The sequence below is a fragment of the Protopterus annectens genome, chromosome 1.part0, assembly GCF_019279795.1.
Source record: "Protopterus annectens isolate FY-2018-M chromosome 1.part0, PAN1.0, whole genome shotgun sequence".
In the NCBI taxonomy this organism is placed as follows: domain Eukaryota; kingdom Metazoa; phylum Chordata; order Ceratodontiformes; family Protopteridae; genus Protopterus; species Protopterus annectens.
In genome coordinates, this window is record NC_056725.1 from 676,505,145 (window position 1) to 676,527,147 (window position 22,003).

General features: G+C 41.3%; 1 protein-coding gene across 1 annotated transcript in view; it reads right to left on the reverse strand.

Moving 5' to 3' along the window:
• The window catches only part of PAF1 (PAF1 homolog, Paf1/RNA polymerase II complex component), a 712,617-nt gene that overhangs the window by 257,364 nt on the left and 433,250 nt on the right, over positions 1-22,003 (reverse strand). The gene's annotated exons all lie outside the window — the stretch shown is intronic.

Genomic DNA, 22,003 nt, shown 5'->3' on the forward strand with positions numbered 1-22,003 from the left:
AGATAATTTATTTTTGTAAAGTGTCACTATAGAACAAACAGGTACTTCTTTTGTGGTGATATATATGATCTTACATTCAAAGTGCAAACATTTAGAATGCAAATATGATACACATTCTGAAGTTTTATTTGGAAGCAAGTTTACATATAGAATCATAGAACATTCTAGGTTACAGACTACTGAGACCATTACACCTTGTCAGTTTCCACCTCAAATAGTATGCCCCCTTCTTTAGGCCAGTCAAGCCTGGGGTGAACTTCTGAATACTCATCCAATTATCTATGTCCCATCTGAAGGAAGACTGTATATAGCACTGCTCTAGCTACACAGGTAGTACATTACAGCAATGAGAGAAATTATGAGTAATGAAGGTCTCCCCCTCCCACACCTTGTTTTACTGATCTGTTGAAGCAGGTTTAGATCCTTTGTTCTGGTTATTCGGACTGTTTGATTTGTGAAGGTAAGAGAGATCCTGGACTGCTGGGTTACTATCTACTCAAAAGGCAAGGCACATTTCCTTTCTGAGCAGTCTAAAAGACACAGAAAAAGGAACACTGATTCTAGTCTTTTCTGGAAGCTCAGGAATTTTAAGCCTGTAATCCTCTTTGTTTCACAAATAATGTGAGAAATTTCCGCATAATACACTATGCCATCACTGATGTACAAATTTACAGATGACAGGGCCTCCTGCACTTACACTGCAAGCCTGGGCTTTCCTGCACAATCCCCAGGAAGACTACCATATGAACAATCGGGCACAGCACATGACCCTGGTCCATATCCCATATGCCCTGTACCGCTCTCTCTCTAGTACGTTCCTGCACTACAATGGGCAAGAATGCTTCTTTCATCCCAGAATGGTGAGACAGCATCAGCTGCTCACTTCTGCCCACTTCTGCCCTCACTCGACAGCTTTCACAGCACCATAAAGGATGGTAACACTGCTCTTCGTGCCCAGCTCTTTCCTCCAATGGGAATCAATGGGATGGGTGCGCAACACAGAGATGAACAAAAAAAAAGCCATCAAGGGATCAAAAGGAATGCCTTAATGGTCAGATGGGGATTGGGAATCGCTGTCATTTACAAGCAATAAATTAAAAAAAGTATCAGGGCTTTGATTCAGAAACTAAAAGAGCTTTAGCTGAAGTGAAGCAATTTAAGAATAACACCGCCACTGTTTGAAATACCGTTACCTTTCAAATCAAATGATGAAACAAAGGCTATATTACTTAGCACATCGCTAGTTCTGTTTTGCTCCTCTCTGGGGTCCAAGCTAGCAAAAACTTCAGAGTTTCTCTACTGCTCATGCTCGTCTCTCCCATAATTCCTTGTACTAACTGCATAGCCTCATCTCGAGTTTGCTGTAGAGAGACAGAGCTATTGTGGGAACAGATCCCCCAAGGAAACCACAGTAAGAATGACTGCACCCAAAGATGCTTCAGGTTTGATCCATCACTGTCCTCCAGAAGCTAAGCAAAGGCTTCCTGATAAGTTGGAAGGGACAGGGAGGGTTGGATATCAAGATGGAGGGAGAGGGACAACAAGAACCTAAAATTATGGTAAGTACATAACTTTCATGTATTATGTTGTCCCCTCTACACATCCCAACAGTTGTGACAGAGTCCCCAAATACTGACATTCCCAGCTGGCATCACAGCAGGATATTACCAAGGATGGTGGAGAAGATCCAGTTTATAATTTCCTTTAAAGTTATGCATGGTAGACAAAGTTGCTGCAATACAGGTATCATCCAATGATGAATATTTGAAGAGGGCAGTAAAAGTGGAAACAGCTCTACTTTCCTTCCACAATCTGAGTATCGGTCTTTCTAGCAGCAGTGTACTTCTGTCAGAATGCAACAGTTTTTTTTCGGTCTCTCTCTCTCTCTGTGGAGCCCCCTATATCTCAATGTACTCCACTCACACTCACTTTCCTGTCATATGTAACCATAAAACTTCTCTGAGTAAATGTAAAGTCTTTGTAGTACTGCATCTTCAAGCAATGCATTAGTTTTCTCTCCTACACTGAATTACCTGTAGTAACCTAAGCCTAACTTTCCCTCTCATAAATAATGAAATAAATGCACTCTGTAACAATAGTACCTAACTGCCACATCATTCTTCGAAGTACAATGCCATTAAAAAATGTATTTTTTCTTGCATGGAACTCTCACTTTTCTTCACATAAAAGGAGAAAAAGACAGTCTTAACAGTGTTCTCAAGCACTGTAATCAAACAAGTTATTTCCCTTTGACTACACAAGCCCTGTTGATTAACAATAAATATGGATGGGGATCATCTCTCTCTTTTTTTTTTTTTGTTTTTTTTTTTTTTTGAGTATTAAAAAAGTACAGTTTTGTACCTACCATAAATGTAGATGTTCGAGGATCCACATTGCTGCAGTCCTAACCATTGGGGTAGTCCACTGTCCAGTCGGCCCGAATACCAAAGTATATGGCTGACGTCGGTCAAGGCGCAATAGACTGATGTCAGGACGTCAGGGTACTAATGCGCATGACCGACGTCATATCCTCAGTCTTTTCTTGCCCCAGATGTCAGAAGACCCTAAAAAGACAAGGCCTAAACCAAAAACACCAAAAAACCCTGCACCAAACATATATACAATATATACAAATTTACAAGAATATAGCCTAACCCACACCACCACCCCTAAACACAGAGGGAAGGAGGGAGGGTAAATTGGACTGCAGCAATGTGGATCCTCGAACATCTACATTTATGGTAGGTACAAAACTGTACTATGTTCTTCATTCCACATTGCTGCAGTCCTAACCATTGGGTAGAATCCCAAAGCAGAGGTAAGGGAGGCTGGCAAATCATAAGGAAGCAGGAGCTGTCAACATGCCTTGCAAAATAGCTGTGGCAAAACCAGCCCTAGATTTAGAGTAGAGAGGAAGGTGGTAATGCTTAGAGAAAGTATGTACTGAACTCCAAGTAGCTGCCTCCAAAATATCCTTAGTTGCCACCCCTTAGAAATGCTGTAGAAGTGGCAGTAGCCCTAGTGGAATGAGGCCTAATCCCAGCTGGAATCTCCTTGCCATGATGGGAATAACAAAATGAAATGCAAAACCCAATCCACTTAGAAATAGTTTGCTTAGACACAGGCTTGCCCTGAGAACTCAAAGCAAAAGAAACAAACAACTGCTGAGACTGCCTGAAATCCTTAGTCCTGCTTAAATAATAACGTAACTGCCTATGTACATCCAAAGTGTGCAAAATCTTTTCTCCCTTATTTTGGGGATCTGCATAGAAAGTAGGCAAATGAATAGTTTGGTTTAAAGCCACACTAGAAACCACCTTAGGCATAAAGGAAGGATTAGTACGTAATGATACCCTATCCTTATGGAAAATCAAAAGGGCTCTACTGCCATAAGGGCCTGCAACTCAGAAACCCTTCTTGCAGAAGTAATAGCCAACAAAAAAGCAGTCTTCCATGACAAGTATTTCAATTCAGCAGTAGCCGCAGGCTCAAAAGGTTGTAGAGTAAGTTTTTCCAACACAAAATTGAGATCCCAAGCAGGAGTAGGAGCTCTACGTGGGGTCTTATATTCTTTGCCCCTCTAAGAAACTGCTTGAACAAAGGATGCGAAAACAATGGAGGGTCACAATCATAGTGAGCTGAAATTGCTGCAGCATGAATCTTAATGGAAGAGAAGGACAAACCTTTGTCCAATAACTCAGTAAGATATTGAAGAGCCACACTCAAATTAGGCTCAGAAATCTCCAAATTCTTTGCTGCACTCCAAAATAAAAATCTCTTCCATTTTTCTGTACACTTTCCTTGTACTAGGTCTTCTGGCTTCCATAATCACATTTAAAACTTGTTGAGGAAGTTGAGACCTGCTGTGTTTCAAAACAGAATATGCCATGCTGTTAGATGAAGAGAGTGAAGCTTGACATTGAGCAGGTGACCGTCCTTCTGAGATAACAGGTGTGGAATCAAAGGTAAAGGCCATGGAGGCTTCCTTACCAGACTCCTTAGTAGTGGGTACCAGTGTTGCCGAGGCCAATCTGGAGCTATTAAAATCATCCTTGGCTTGTCTTGTCTGACCTTTAGGAGCACCTTTGGGAGAAGAGGCAGAGGTGGAAAGGCATACACATGAAGATTTTTCCAACTGAAAGAAAGAGCATCCACTTTCCAAGCTGTATGATGAAACCCCTTTGTGCAAAACTTTGGCAGCTGGTGGTTCAGTGGAGAAGCGAACAGATCTATGTCTGGAGTTCCCCATGACACTGTCAATTTCTGAAATACATGAAGATCCAGTTTCCACTCGTGGGGATCCATGATTTGCCTGCTTAACACATCTGCTAAGGAGTTCTGTGCTCCCGGCAGAAACCTTGCCTGAAGAGTTAGTTGCAAGCTGAGCGCAGTCTCCCATAAAATCATTGCTTGCCTGCATAGAGGATAAGAATGTGTTCCCCTTGTTTGTTGATGTACCACATGACAGTTGTGTTGTCTGTTAGAATCAACACCTGCCCAGGAAGAAGTAACTCCTTGAAAGCCATTAATGCAAACTGGACTGCTAACATCTCTTTCATGTTGATATGTAGATGCTGTAGTCTGGCAGGCCACTTGTCTTGTATCCACTTTCCATTTAGATGAGCTCCCCAAGCAATGTCCGAGGCATCTGTCGTTAAAATCTGACTCGCCTCTGGCCGGGTCACAGAGAGTCCCTTGTTTAGGTGACATTCCTGAGCCCACCACAAAAATTCTTTTTGAATGCAAGGTATTATTTGAATGACAGTGTCCAAATCCTGGCAGTGCTGCGTCCACACATTTTGAGATACCATTGCAGCTTCCTCATATGCAGTTTGGCATTGGGAAGCACCAGAATACAAGATGCCATGAACCCTAAGGCTTGAAGGACTGTCCTTGCAGTCATCCCGGACTGAAGAGATAGTTGATGGAAGTAACTGGAAAGATTCTGTTGCTTGTCCGGGGTTAAAAAGGCCATCTGGGCTGCTGTATTCATTCTCACACCCAGAAAGCACATGTCTTGAGAGGGTACGAGACTGGACTTTATTTCGTTCACAGAATACCCTAGGCATCTTAGCACTGCTATGACATATTCCAGATGCTGTAGAAGGTCTTCCTTTTCTTGAGCCAGAATCAGGCAGTCGTCCAAGTAAGGATAGATTTGAATTCCTTTTAGCCTGAAGTAAGCTATCACTGGAGCCAGAACCTTTGTGAATACTCTGGGCGCAGTAGATAAGCCAAAGGGCAACGCAGAGAACTGATAATGAGAATTTCCAGCTCGAAAACGCAGATACTTCCTGCAACTTAGTCTTATAGGCACATGAAGGTAAGCTTCCTTGAGATCTAAAGTTACCATCCAATGATCTTTGCCCAGCAGAGGTAAAAGCTGTTGTAATGTCAACATCTTGAACTTGGGAATGTCCAGATAAGTGTTGAGGATAGATAAATCCAAAATTGGTCTCCACGTGTTCCCCTTCTTTGGTACTAGGAACAGGCGAGAGTAAAATCCTAGGCCCCTTTCTGGTACAGGGACTGGCTGAATGGCCCCTATTTGGAGTAACAGAGAAATTTGCTTGTGAGCCTCTTTCCTTTGTGGAGGGGGAACGTCTGGCATGCCTTTGAAAGGGGGCAATGTATGGAAATAAAACCTGTAACCGTGGTGAATGATATCCAACACCCATCTGTCTTGAGTGATTAAATCCCAATTTTCTTTGAAAAGAGACAGTCTTCCTCCCAAAGGAGCTGCCAGGCGAGAATCTACTGGCAGCTGAAAAGGCAGGTCATTGGGTCTGTTTACGAAAGGACTGACCCCTGCCCTCACCAGAAGTCTGAGCAGGTGAACCCCCTGTTCTAGGCCTAAAAGAACCTTGAGCTCTGCCCCTACCATGCCTAGACCTACCCCTAGACTGAGAATCATAAGCAGGATATGTCCATCCCTTAGTAGGCCAATTTCTACTAAACTTCGGTGGCTGCACCTGCAAAAAATCTTTAACAGTTTGCATAGACTTAGCTTTGTCCTCCATTTTCTTTAAAACTGCTTCCACAGGCTTAACCAAATAACACATCAGACTGTAAAGGAGCATCCAAAATCCTAGTCTTAACATGCTCTGCTAAATTCTGATCCCTCAACCAGGCATGCCTGCGAAGAACAGAACTAGTGGCAGCCACCCTCGAGGAGGCCTGCACAGCATCAAAACCACATTGCAAAGAATGCTTACCCACTTGTTCAGACACATGAACTAAATCCAGCAACTCTTTACACTCTATACCTTCCGCCAAAGCATCCACCTTAGATTTCAATTGTGAAAGGAGATAATTTTGATATTTTAGCATGTGAAACTGACAATTCAACGCTCTCATGGCTAAAGTGGAAGAAGTATACACTTTCTTTCCCCACCTATCCAAAGCCCTTGCCTCTTTATCAGTGGGAACAGGATTTTTAACAACAGAGGCCTTAACACCTTTAGGCCCCTGAGAAATAGTTTCGGGTCTGCCCTAGGACTCTTAAACAGATACTTATGAGCTTCAGGCACCCTATAGTACCTATCAGGGCAGGAGGCAAAGAATCAGGGTTCAGGGAAGCCTCTGCAAAAACATCTTCCACCACATTCAACACAGGAGGTATAGCTAAGGGCCTATGCTGGGGTAAAAATAAGAATTCCCTAAGCCTTTTCCTGGAATCAGAGTAATCTTGGCCTTCCCATTTAAAGTGCTCCCTCATGGAATGCAGAGTCTCTGAAAATGAGAAATCCTCAGGAGGAGAAGCTGTAGGAGTGGAATCATCCACATCAGAATCAGAATAAGGAGGATACTCCTGCAAGTCTTCCAGAAGACTCAGAAGCCTCTGAACACTGTTCAAAACTCTCAAACTCAGGTTCCACCCTAGGCCTCTTATCAGGAGGGGCATAGAGCCTCTAATCATAGTAATTAAATCTTCTGCCATTTTAAGCATATGTTTCTTAGGCACAGAACCTGAAGTGCTAGGAGAAGCCCCCACTGAAGCTAAACTTGGCCTACCTCTCAAAGAAGTTTTGGAAACAGAAGGAGAGGCTCTAACTACCTTGGGAAGAGAGGGAAGAACAGTTACCTGAGAAGCCCCTCAGCCTGGCCTACCTCCTGAGAGGCACATCCTGTAACAGTAAAGTCTCTGCCTGAGACTCCAAAGAAACTCCTGGCAAAACCTCTGGCTCCACTGAGCCTTCTAAAGAACCGACGTCCGGGACTGCCGGTTCATCAACCCTAGGCTTTGCTGTTTTGTCTTTGCGCTTTTGGACAAAGCGGGCGCGGAGCATCCGACGGCATTTTATAATTACAACGCTTCCCAAACACTAACCTGGCACAGTCTAACCTTCTCTTAATTGTGCGTTTGTTAAATCTAGCACAAGAGCGCAACCAACAACGCCGTGCTCAGGCCCTAAACAAGGTATACACAAAGTATGGTAATCCCTATGAGGTATCTGCTTCCCACAAGAAATACAGTTATTCACTTTTTCTGACATCCGGTTAAATACTGAGGCAAGAAAAAACCAAAATGTTCCCCAACGGGGTACTTAGCCAACTTTGATTCGGTCTGAAACTCCGACTTCGGAAATTTTTCAGAACGCCAACCTGCACTCGCAAAACTGCTTCTGCATCGGACCATGCGGCAAAAAAGACTGAGGATATGACGTCGGTCATGCGCATTAGTACCCTGACGTCCTGACATCAGTCTAATGCGCCTTGACCGACGTCAGCCATATACTTTGGTATTCGGGCCGACTGGACAGCGGACTACCCCAATGGTTAGGACTGCAGCAATGTGGAATGAAGAACATCATCGCTGGTACAGTTGATTGCATAACAAAACAGTAGGGCTCCTGAACATCGACAATACTGTTTTTTTTCCCTTCCTTTGTGGTCATGTGATCACAGAGTCAGAGAGTGAGTGAGTCAGAGAGTGAGTGAGTGAGTGAGTGAGTGAGTGAGTGAGTGAGTGAGTGAGTGAGTGAGTGAGTGTATACACACACATTATATACACATATACACAAGCAAACTCAATGCACACACATACATATACACACGCGCATGCAAACAACTCAATGCATGACCAATAAAACAACAAACAGGTTGCCTGTATACAATAAAAATAAACACCAAAGATGTACAGCACATTATAATTCATAACATTGTGACAAGGTTAATTCTAGCTCACCTAACAAAAAAGATAAGTTGAAATACTTAGTACACTAACGAAATAGATGGATTATAAATTTGGGTGCCACTTATGCTATAGGCTTAAATGAATTAGTATAAAATTTCAATATATTATACTGCAATTTTATATTTTATGTATTTAATTCAGGCTTTATGGTTGTATTACTATCTTGATGTTTTCAAATGAATATTAGTGCTGCTATATATAGAAATTGTACTGTTTCTCATAAAAAACAACTTTTAACAAAATTGCAAATAACTTTGCTTTTTGACATGATGCTGCTATGCATATATAAACTGTCTTTTGTTTTATTTGCATGCAATATTCTGTTCTTCCACCTGGCGTCACTATATTTAAGAACTTTTTTTTTGCATTTACATATTATCTTCTTTTTTACTGTTTTATATTTATTAACTGTATTTAGTCCTCATACTTGGATTCTGCTAATCTTCTACTATCCATAAACTGAATTTTATTTGGAAAAAATGAAATTTCCAGCCAGAAAAGTTATACAAGTTGGAGTGTAATTTAATACTGAGGAAACTCTTCTTTGAGGAGGGTAACCTGGTTTGCGTTTCTGTGCTCCACAGTGTGTGCTTTGCACATTAAAAATTAATTACACCTTGTATTTGGATGCTGTGCATCTCTCTGTTTACACACATACGTACACATATATATATATATTTGTGTGTGTATACACACACACACACGTAGCTATATATATATATATATATATATATATACATATACATATACATATATACACACGTGTGTGTAAAAAGCAGATTGTTAAAGCACAAATATAACCGTATTGTTTAACATTTGCAGTCACTCATTTACAATGTCCATCTTTGTAACTGGAGCATATGAACTTACACAATGCATTGTGATTCATGTCATTTCATCTGCAGTCATTCATAATACACTCATACATGTACACTTTTTTATATAAAAATGACTTTCAGTACTACGCCAGTACAACAAAATGGGATGCTCTCATACCCAGCACTCAGAACAAATACTCTCTCTTCTGCAATCAGCACCCAAACACAATTCAGGGAGCCTACTGAATTGCTGAAGGACTCAACTTTTTGCAGGGTTATCCCCTCCAACAATCAGAATACAGGCGCTGCCCCTCCCATCAGCAGTACTCAGCAATGTATAGGTCAAAGATTCAGTTGCATTTTGCAATGAAAATTAAAGCCAAATCACTTAAAATGAGCAGTGACAGCTGAAGCCAATGCTCAGACTACCACTGACAAATTCCATAGTGTGCAATCCAAGTCAACTGAATGCATATGAAGTAACAATTAGTCTCTACTGCAAAAAAACTGCCTGCAAATATGCAACCATTCACATAAATCTGCAGAAAGAGCCTGAAAGCAAACAGATCAGTTGTAAATGAATAATTACTATAAATGCCTAGGAAACATGGAAAACAGACTACAGATTGGCTAAAAAAAACTGTTCCCCAAGTGGCTGACAGAGAAAGAAGGCCTGCTAACAAAAGGTGCACAGATTACTGGATTCTGTTTCACATGCATTTTAATAGGAAGTTTTAGATAAATTATTTTGTTAATGGCTACTGAAATAATTTATATCTCGTGTCATGAGGGTGGGAAAACGTTTTAACTGTATTTACGCTATCTTCATTTAAATAATGATAAACTGAAACAGAGTTGTCTTTATATCTGTTCTTCTGGCCACTGATCATGATTGTCAGGAAATTCAATCACTATTAAGGGGTCAAGTCTCATTTCTGATTGGTTGGACTCTACTGTTAAAGTTGATGTTACATTAAAATGGTGATTATTTGTTCCAAACTGGCTACCAACTTCCACATCCAAGAGTACAGGAGAATACTTGCATAGAACATCGCAATTTCTCAACTTTGTTCTAAAACAGCAGCCTGTCTGCATACTAAAATCTTCCATGAACAGTACTTTCATCTTTTCCATGCTATCCTAGAAATAACTGTTATTTAATATTTTTCTTTACTAAAATGTGTGCACTGATCTGCCATTTTCAGTCTCCAATGTAACTCGCACCTCCGCTCGTTTATATGCTCTGGCGCTTTGATCTGTTGTCTTATCTAGGTGCCTAAACACTCCTATTATACCTTTCCTCTTCCTACTACAAGCTGTGTACACATATACCTGCATATGGGTAATCCACAGGTTCAAGCAACAGTTCTACTTAACCTATATGAAACAGATATGCTGCTATCAAAATGAGACAACTGTAGAACAGTGTGTGTGTATGTAACTTTAAGAAGCATTTCCAGATGTAGGGATGTGCACATAAATAGTGAGGACATCCAGGCAGCAGTGTCATTTTGAGAGAACAGCAAAAGTGCTAACATGTATGTGTGTGGCAGTCAGCCTGTTTATAAGTTTAAGTTACAAAGCCTCATTCCTGATGTGTTTGTGTGTAATAAAGCTGCTTGAAATGAACCCACAACAGTTTGTCTGGTTTATCCTGACCAGACGAGTGACATGGTGTCAGAACCGGGATACAGTGTGCAACTTCTTCAAGCCATGAGGTCCAGAGTTGTAGGTGAAGTTGTAGTGGAGGTGTATTGAGCAAACTGGGTGATAACAGTGCTCAAATGATCAAAAAGGGCCAGAAATGAACTAAAGATAACCAAAACTTGCAGGAAAGATTTATTTTGCAAAGAAAATGAAACGGAGCATTTCTAAGGCACAAAACGCATTATTAATCAAAAAGGGTAGCACAAAATGCACTATTAATCAAACGAAAAGCACATATCACATTGTTAATTAAAAGAAATGTTCAAAACTATGATATTTGATAAAACTAGCACAGATATTCATATGGGGCTCAGAATTACCTTCAGTTTGCATAATGAGCATGTTTAAAGTAAAATGGGCACAAGAAAAGTATAAGCAGCATGATAAGAGATTAAATGGGCATAACAAGTATAACAAAAAGGGCAAAATAAGCTTAAAGAGCAAGACGACTGCATATTTTTAGTAGAAGACCATGTTTTGGGCATAAACTACTATTTTGCATTGGCCGAAGCCATTCAAAGCATAACTAGTTATTCAAGGTATCTCAGAGTGTGCAAAGTGTTTGCAGTGTGTGTGCCTTATTACGGTGCAATTATTTCAAAGAGTTTGCCGTATGCAAAATACAGTTAAATTGCAAAGTGCAGTCAAAGTAAAGTAATTTCAAAAAAGTTTCTTGTGCTGTATACATTTATTCGCAGAGTGCTGCCATTTCAAGGTGTTTCTTACACTGTATAGAGTTATTTCGCAAAGTAATGCCATTTTGAAAGGTTCTTGTGCTGTGTACAGTTTATTTGCAAAGTACTTTAATTTCAAAGTATTTCTTACTCAGAGCTTCTTCTATTGTGTACAGTTTATTCACAAAGTACAGTTACTTCAAAGTATTTCTTACACTGATAAGGAATGGTTTCACAAAGTACAGTGATTTTAACGTGCAGTTGCGGTACGGTGACTTATTTGGCAAAGAAAGTACAGTTTTGTACCTACCATAAATGTAGATGTTCGAGGATTCCATTGCTGCAGTCCTTACTATTCGGTATAGTCCGCATCCAGTCGGCCCGAATACCAGAGTATAAGGCTGACGTCGGTCAGGGCGCATTAGACTGACGTCAGTACGTCAGGGTACTAATGCGCATGACCGGCGTCATATCCTCAGTCTTTTCTTGCCCCAGATGTCAGAAGACCCTAAAAAGACAAGGCCCAAAATACCTGCACCAAAACATGAACAATATATAGAAAAGTATAAGCAGGTAAACTCACCTACACAACCACCCCTAAACACAGAGGGGAAGGAGGGAGGGTAAATTGGACTGCAGCAATGGAATCCTCGAACATCTACATTTATGGTAGGTACAAAACTGTACTATGTTCTTCGTTTTCCATTGCTGCAGTCCTTACTATTGGGTAGAATCCCAAAGCAGAGGTAAGGGAGGCTGGCAAATCATAAAGAAGCAGGAGCTGACAACATGCCTTGCAAAACAGCTGTGGCAAAACCAGCCCTAGACTTAGAGTAGATAGGAAGGTGATAATGCTTAGAGAAAGTATGCACTGAACTCCAAGTAGCTGCTTCCAAAATATCCTTAGTTGCCACCCCTTAGAAATGCTGTTGAAGTGGCAGTAGCCCTAGTGGAATGAGGCCTAATCCCAGCAGGAATCTCCTTGCCATGATGGGAATAACAAAATGCAATGCAAAAGCCAATCCACCTAGAAATAGTTTGTTTTGACACAGGCTTGCCCTCTGAACTCAAAGCAAAAGAAACAAACAACTGCTGAGACTGCCTAAAATCCTTAGTCCTGCTTAAGTAATAACGCAATTGCCTGTGTACATCTAAAGTATGCAAAATCTTTTCCCCTTTATTTTGGGGTCTGCATAAAAGTAGGCAAATGAATAGTTTGGTTTAAAGCCACACTAGAAACCACTTTAGGCATAAAGGAAGGATTAGTGCGTAATGATACCCTATCCTTATGGAAAATCAAAAAGGGCTCGACTGCCATAAGGGCCTGCAACTCAGACACCCGTCTTGCAGAAGTAATAGCCAACACAAAAGCAGTCTTCCATGACAAATATTTCAATTCAGCAGTAGCCGCAGGCTCAAAAGGTTGTAGAGTAAGTTTTTCCAACACAAAATTGAGATCCCAAGCAGGAGTAGGAGCTCTACGTGGGGGTCTTATTTTTTGCCCTCTAAGAAACTGCTTGAACAAAGGATGCGAAAACAATGGTGGGTCACAATCATAGTGAGCTGAGATTGCTGCAGCATGAATCTTAATGGAAGAGAAGGACAGACCCTTGTCCAGTAACTCAGTAAGATATTGAAGAGCCATACTCAAATTAGGCTCAGAAATCTCCAAATTCTTTGCTTTACTCCAAAATAAAAATCTCTTCCATTTAGCTGCGTACACTTTCCTTGTACTAGGTCTTCTAGCTTCCATAATCACATTTAAAACTTGTTGAGGAAGTTGAGACCTGCTGTGTTTCAACACAGAATATGCCAGGCTGTCAGATGAAGAGAGTGAAGCTTGACATGGAGCAGATAACCGTCCTGCTGGGATAACAGATGTGGAATCAAAGGTAAAGGCCATGGAGGCTTCTTTACCAGACTCCGTAGTAGAGGGTACCAGTGTTGCCGAGGCCAATCTGGAGCTATCAAAATCATCCTTGGCCTGTCCTGTCTGACCTTTAACAGTACCTTTGGAAGAAGAGGCAGAGGTGGAAAGGCATACACATGAAGGTTCGTCCAACTGAAAGACAGAGCATCCACTTTCCAAGCTGTGTGATGAAACCCCTTTGTGCAAAACTGTGGCAGCTGGTGGTTTAGTGGAGAAGCGAACAGATCTATGTCTGGAGTTCCCCATGACACTGTCAATTTCTGAAATACATGAAGATCCAGTTTCCACTTGTGGGGATCCATGATTTGTCTGCTTAACACATCTGCTAAGGAGTGCTGTGCTCCTGGCAGAAACCTTGCCTGAAGAGTTAGGTGCAAGCGTAGCAGTCTCCCATAAAATCATTGCTTGCCTGCATAGAGGATAAGAAAGTGTTCCCCCTTGTTTGTTGAAGTACCACATGACAGTTGTGTTGTCTGTTAGAATCAACACCTGCCCTGGAAGAAGTAACTCCTTGAAAGCCAGTAATGCGAACTGGACTGCTAACATCTCCTTCATGTTGATATGTAGATGCTGTAGTCTGGCAGGCCACTTGTCTTGTGTCCACTTTCCATTTAGATGAGCTCCCCAAGCAATGTCCGAGGTATCTGTCGGTAAAATCTGACTCGCCTCTGGCTGGGTCACAGAGAGTCCCTTGTTTAGGTGACATTCCTGAGCCCACCACAAAAATTCTCTTTGAAGGCAAGGTATTATTTGAATGACAGTGTGTAAATCCTGGCAGTGCTGTGTCCATACATTTTTGAGATACCATTGTAACTTCCTCATATGCAGTTTGGCATTGGGAAGCACCAGAATACAAGATGCCATGAACCCTAATGCTTGAAGGACTGTCTTTGCAGTCAGCACGGACTGATGAGATAGTTGATGGAAGTAAAGTGATAGACTCTTTTGTTTGTCCGGGGTTATAAAAGCCATCTGGGCTGCTGTATGCAGTCTCACACCCAGAAAGCACATGTCTTGAGAGGGTACTAGACTGGACTTTATTTCGTTCACAGAATACCCTAGGCATCTTAGCACTGCTATAACATATTCCAGATGCTGTAGAAGGTCTTCCTTTTCTTGAGCCAGAATCAGGCAGTTGTCTAAATAAGGATAGATTTGAAATCCTTGTAGCCTGAAGTAAGCTATCACTGGAGCCAGAACCTTTGTGAATACTCTGGGCGCAGTAGATAAGCCAAAGGGCAATGCAGAGAACTGATAATGAGAATCTCCAGCTCGAAACCGCAGATACTTCCTGTAACTTAGCCTGATAGGCACATGAAGGTAAGCTTCCTTGAGATCTAAAGTTACCATCCAGTGATCTTTGCCCAGCAGGGTAAAAGCTGTTGTAACGTCAACATCTTGAACTTGGGAATGTCCAGATAAGTGTTGAGGAGATAAATCCAAAATTGGTCTCCACGTGTACCCCTTCTGTGGTACTAGGAACATGCGAGAATAAAATCCTAGGCCCCTTTCTGATACAGGGACTGGCTGAATGGCCCCATTTGGAGTAACTGAGAAACTTGCTTGTGAGCCTCTTTTCTTTGTGGAGGAGGAACGTCTGGCATGCCTGTGAAAGGGGCCATTGTATGGAACTAATATCTGTAACCGTGGTGAATGATGTCCAACACCCATCTGTCTTGAGTAAGTAAATCCCAATTTTCTTTGAAAAGAGACAGTCGTCCTTCAAAGGAGCTGCCAGGCGAGAATCTACTGGCAGCTGAAAAGGCAGGTCATTGGGTCTGTTTACGAAAGGACTGACCCCTGCCCTCACCAGAAGTCTGAGCAGGTGAACTCCCTGTTCTAGGCCTAAAGAACCTTGGGCCCTGCCCCTACCACGTCTAGACCTACCCCTAGACTGGGAATCATAAGCAGGATATGTCCACCCCTTAGCAGGCCAATTTCTACTAAACTTGGTGGCTGCACCTGCAAAAATCTTTAACAGTTTGCATAGACTTAGCTTTGTCCTCCATTTTCTTTAAAACTGCTTCCACAGGTGAACCAAACAACACATCAGACTGTAAAGGAGCATCCAAAATCCTTGTCTTAACATGCTCAGCCAAATTTTGATCCCTCAACCAGGCATGCCTGCGAAGAACAGAACTAGTGGCAGCCACCCTCGAGGAGGCCTGCACAGCATCAAAACCACATTGCAAAGAATGCTTGCCCACTTGTTCAGACACATAAACTAAATCCAGCAATTCTTTACAATCAATACCTTCCGCCAAAGCATCCACCTTAGATTTTAATTGCGAAAGGAGATAATTTGATATTTCAGCATGTGAAACTGACAATTCAATGCTCTCATGGCTAGAGTGGAAGAAGTATACACTTTCTTACCCCACCTATCTAACGCCCTTGCCTCTTTGTCAGTGGGAACAGGATTTTTAACCACAGAGGCTTTAACACCTTTAGGCCCCTGAGAAACAGTTTCTGGGTCTGCCCTAGGACTCTTAAACAAATATTTATGAGCTTCGGGCACCCTATAGTACCTATCAGGTTTAACAGGAGCAGGAGGCAAGGAATCAGGGTTCAGGGAGCCTCTGCAAAAACATCTTCCACCACAGTCAACACAGGAGGTATAGCTAAGGGCCTATGCTGGGGTAAAAACAAGAATTCCCTAAGCCTCTTCCTGGAATCAGAGTAATCCTGGCCTTCCCATTTAAAGTGCTCCCTCATGGAATGCAGAGTCTCTGAAAATGAAAAATCCTCAGGAGGAGAAGCCGAAGGAGTGGCATCATCCACATCAGAATCAGAATAATGAGGATACTCCTGCAAATCTTCCGCAGAAGACTCAGAAGCCCCTGAACCCTGCTCAAAACTGTCAAACTCTGGTTCTACCCTAGGCCTCTTATCAGGAGGGCCCATAGAACCTCTAATCATAGTAATCAAATCTTCTGCCATTTTAAGCATATGTTTCTTAGGTACAGAACCCGAAAGGCTAGGAGAAGCCCCTACTGAAACTGAACTTGGCCTTCCTCTAAAAGAAGTTTTGGCAACAGAAGGAGAGGCTCTAACTACTTTGGGAAGAGAGGGAAGAATAGTTACCTGAGAAGCCCCCTCAGCCTGGCCTGCCTCCTGAGAGGGTACATCCTGTAACAGTAAAGTTTCTGCCTGAGACTCCATAGAAACTCCTGGCAAAACCTCTGGCTCCACTGAGCCTCCTAAAGAACCGACGTCCGGGACTGCGGTTCATCAACCCTAGGCTTCGCTGTTTTGTCCTTACGCTTCTTGGGCGGCCGGAGCATCCGACGGCATTTTATAATTGCAACGCTTCCCAAACACTAATCTGGCACAGTCTAACCTCCTCTTAATAGTGCGTTTGTTAAACCTAGCACAAGAGCGGCAACCAACAACGCCGTGCTCAGGCCCTAAACAAGGTATACACAATGTATGGTAATCCCTATGAGGTATCTGTTTCCCACAAGAAATACAATTATTCACTTTTTCTGACATCCGGTTAAATACTGAGGCAAGAAAAACCAAAATGTTCCCCAACGGGTACTTAGCCAACTCTGATTCGGTCTGAAACTCCGGTTTCGGAAATATTTCAGAACGCCAACCTGCACTCGCAAAACTGCTTCTGCATCGGACAACGCGGCAAAAAAGACTGAGGATATGACGCCGGTCATGCGCATTAGTACCCTGACGTACTGACGTCAGTCTAATGCGCCCTGACCGACGTCAGCCTTATACTCTGGTATTCGGGCCGACTGGATGCGGACTATACCCAATAGTAAGGACTGCAGCAATGGAAAACGAAGAACATCAGTTGTTTTCAAAGAGTCTGCTGTGCTATTGGGCATAATTACAAGTACTGCCATATATTTATGTGCGTGTGTTCGTATGCAATTCCAAGCACCTTTGCTACTGTGCGTTGATATGGCAGAGGCATTTCGCAGACACAGTCCACTTGCGTTTGTTCATAATACTGCAAAGAATTGGAGAGCATTTGAGCAGGCATACGATATTTTCATACAAGCAGCTTTTGCTGACAAAGATGTATGTACAAGGGCATTCATTCTGCTTAACTTAGCTGGGTAAGAGACCATTGAGAGAGCACGTTCATTTGTGTATGCACCAGCAGTAAATGCAGGAGACGGGGGAACCGCCATGTTGTTGTACTGTTGAAATCAAGGGAAGACTCCAAGTGCTTGAAACATAAATTTAGAGAAATGTGCAACCCCCAGACAAATGTTACATTAGAAAGCACCTATTCTATACAAGAGACCAAAAGCAGGTGAAACTTTTGCAGCTTATATCACTGACTTGAGAAATAAGGCTAAAACGTGCAGATCTGGTGACTTGAAAGATTAGTTAATAAAGGACAGGCTTGTGTGTGGTGTTAATAGTGCTGCGGTGAGAAAGATTTTGCTTTCTGACAGTGATTTAACGTTAAGCAAAGCCAGACCGATTTGTCAAATCCATGAAAGGCACATAAGTATGCTTACAAGTGATAAGAGCTTTGTTTCAGCAGCCTCTAGAGCAAGCGCAGAGAGCATGCAGCAAGCAGAAGTAGGCCGCGGGATTCCCAGTGAGGACCCGTAACTTTCAAGCAAGTTCCAAGACTAGCTCAGCAAAACTGACATGCTCAGTACAGTGTAGGGGTGAGTAAGCAAAACCCCATGTCTTATTGTTATCTGTCGTAATTGTGGTGCCAATCATGAGTCTAAAAGAGAAAAGTGCTTAGCATTTGATCAGCAATGCCACAAGTGTAAAATGGAACCACTTTCAAAAGTTTTGTAAATCAAGCAAGCCTCATTCAGTTATTAAGGAAGGTCACTCAAAAAAGCAAGTTGATCATGTAGAAAGCTGCAACCCTACTTTCTATGCAGATGGTTTATCAGTGGTCGGTGAAAAGGTTAATGCAGTAGATTTATTGGCAAAGAGTGAACTATTTTGTGCTGTCCTGATCAATGGTAAGCCCACGGAGCTCAAAGTAGACACTGATTCAAAATGCAATGTGATGTCAGCAGAAACATTTGCTAGAGTGACAGCTGGTGAGCAACTTAATTTGGCCAATTACGTGAAGTCTGTTACTTATGGAGGTGAAAAGATTAAAACCGAATGTTCAGTAGGGCTTTCATGCTATTCGGCTGGGAACAGTTACAACTTAATAATATAGGTTTTATGCTGATGGCATTGTTTAAACCTGGAGTGGTATCTGCATGTAGCCTTATTATCCACTCTAGTTCCTTTATTTCTAAAAGATTGTTGACATCACCCCCCCTCATACCCACTTGTACAATGTCAATACATCTAAATTTAAAACTGTGCTTGTTGTATTCTGATATGTGTTTAAATAGGGCATTGGTCTGTATCCGTCTATTGATTTCAGACCTATGCTCTATAATGTGGTCTTTTAGCCTTCGCGTAGTCTTACCTACATAGAAGGCATCACACATCGTGCACGTGGCGAGGTATACCAGTTTCGTAGTGTTACAATTTGCGGTACAATTGAAATAAAACAACTTAAAAGTAACCGGATGCTTAAAATAGGGATCTACTGGTAAAATATCTCCACAACATGTACAGCTATAACATTTGTGTGTGCCTAATGTTTTGTGCAATGAAACTGGTTGTTTTACAAAATCCTTATAGCACAACATACTCTTTAAAGCCTGATGATTTCTATATGCAAATCTTGGTTTAGGGCCAACAGGTTTAATTCTGGCATGGCCATCAAAATTGGCCAGTTCTTTTCAATTATTTTACATACCTCTTTTGTGTGGGCAGAGTATGTGGTTACATATCTCAACAGTACATTTTTTCTACACGTAGAAGTGGATAACTCATCACTACTGTGTGTCTTATTGTTCAAAAATATTGGTTTGTATTCTTTTTTTCTGCCATGTGTTACTAATTCAATATTAATATTAATAAGGCGCTCCGCATATCCACTTTTCTTAAATTCAATTTTCATCACATCTATTTCTTTCTTATAGACTTGTTCATCTGTTGTCAGTCTGCTCAATCTTATAAATTGAGACTTCATTATACCTTTAAATACATGTGGTGGGTGCATACTAGTGCTTTCCAAATACCTTATTGTATGTACATCCTTCCTATGCACCCTAGTTTGTATTGTTTCATTTTGCTTATATAGCTTAACATCTAAAAATACCATTTCATTTGGTGAGGAACACATTTTAAACTTAAAAAAGCTTGTTGTGTTGTTAATGTATCTAACAAACTCATCCAGTTCTTCTCCTGTACCTTCCCATATGAAGAAACAATCGTCCACAAATCTAACATAACTTTTCACATATTTACATAATACATTACTAGACTCTAGTTAGTATAAACTCTTTCTCCCAGTTATATAATACCAAGTTAGCAAAGGTATTAGCAACTGACGTCCCCATAGCAACTCCTGTTAATTGCTTATAGGGGACGTCATCAAAAATAAAAATATTATTTGACAATGTTAGATGTAAAAGTGAACATATATTCTCCACTTCGCATGGTAATTTAGTCGAGCCGCTAAGTAAGAGTCTCCTTATTGCCTCTACACCACAGTCAATAGGTATGACGGTGAATAAAGACTCTATATCCAAAGTAACAAAGATGTAATTAACAGAAGCATTTTTATACCATATACTTAGTTTTTCCAAAAAATGCGCACTATCCTTTATTATGCTATCACATTTATGTAACATAACAGCCAATACTGTTTGTAGATACTTGGATATAGGTTCAGTTATCCATCCCCTACCTGAGACTATGGGTCTCAATAGTGGATCGTAAAGAGATTTATGCAACTTAGGTAGTCCGTATATTTGAGGAACCTTGGGACAAGGGATGGAAAAGTAATTAAACAAGTCTATTGAAATTTCATTGTTCAATTGCATGTCATATATAACCATATTCACTTGTGTTACATGACTTTTTACGTCAAGATGAGTTATCTTTTTAAAAGTGCTAGTGTCAGAAAGAAAGATGTTAAACTTACTTGTATAGTGGTCTTTGTCCATAAGGACAGTCGCCCCTCCCTTATCAGCTTGTTTAATAATTATATTATTATTCCTTTTCAAGTCAATAAGTGCTTGATATTCATAATAAGTTAAATTATACTTTTTAACAAGTTGACGTCTTTGAGAAAATAAAGATCTTAATTCAGTTTCAACAATGTTCATAAATGCTAGAATTACGGGTGCTAATTGGGGGATAAATAAACTAGATTTTTTACATCGAGAATTATTAGCCACAGAATTCCCAAAAATCAGCTTTAACATAAGGTTTCTAGCAAATAATTTAAGGTCGATAATAGCATCCACAACATTCCCCATAGCAAAGGGAATGAACTTAAGACCTTTGCTTAATAACATATAATGTCCATTTGTTAAAGTCAATTCTGTTAAATTTAAGGTACCTTCAAACATCTGTATGTTTACATTTTCTATTACCTGCGTGGCACCTTGTTGGTCTTTTTGGGGCTGTTGAGTTTCCTCTTTGCCCCTTGCCCTTGAAATTGTCCGCTCAGCATAGTTCCTGAAAACCCCTCGGTCTGTAGTCTCTGTTCCACAACCTTTTTGGGTTGTTGTAGCCGAAAAGTACAGTTTTGTACCTACCATAAATGTAGATGTCCGAACTGGATAGCATCTGCAGTCATAACAAATGGGTTGTCCTGTCGTCAGGCAGCCCTTCGGTCGGCCGGATTCCAAAGTCTGGGTCCGGCTTCGGCTGATGTCGCACTTCACCCGACGTCATCTCTGCTGGTCTTCGGGTATAAAGGCATCAGCCGACGCCATTTTCCTCAGTGTTTCTTGCCCCAGATGCCAATTGCCCTCTTGGAAAGCTAAATTTTGGATAAATGCCAATGTTTCCAAAATAGTAGAAGGCAAACACAAAAATAAACATGTATGTACATATATACAAACAAATACACCATAAGAGACTCCCCCCCCCAGCTAGCTATTAGGAGGATAAATACCCTAGGAGTACCGCAGAGGGGAAGGAGGGAGGTAATCCTGACTGCAGATGCTATCCAGTTCGGACATCTACATTTATGGTAGGTACAAAACTGTACTATGTCCTTCATGGATGCATCTGCAGTCATAACAAATGGGTAGAATACCATAGCCAAACTAGGGGAGGAGGAATAATAATTATGGTGTAGTCAGAATCCCTTGCAGTACAGCAGTGGCAAACCCTGCTCGGGATCTAGAATATAGAGGTAAATTATAATGCTTGGCAAATGTATGCACGGAGGTCCAAGTAGCCGCCTCAATAATGTCCTTGGTTGCCACTCCTCTTAAGAAAGCTGTGGTAGTGGCTGTAGCCCTTGTAGAATGAGGTCTTATGTTCTGTGGAATTGGTTTTCCATGGTAGGAGTAACAGAATCTTATGCAATTTCCTATCCATTTGGAGATTGTCTGTTTGGAAATTGCTTTTCCTTCCCTTCCTGTTGCATAGGCTACAAAGAGCTGGTCAGTTTTTCTGTTACCTTTGGTTCTGTCCAGGTAGTAGCGTAACTGTCTATGTACATCCAAGGTATGCATTATTCTTTCACCTCTGTTTTGTGGATTGGGAAAGAAGGTAGGTAGGTGGATTGCCTGGTTTAAAGACACTCTGGATACCACCTTAGGCATAAATGTAGGATTAGTTCTCATGGACACCCTATCTTGATTGAAGATTAGGA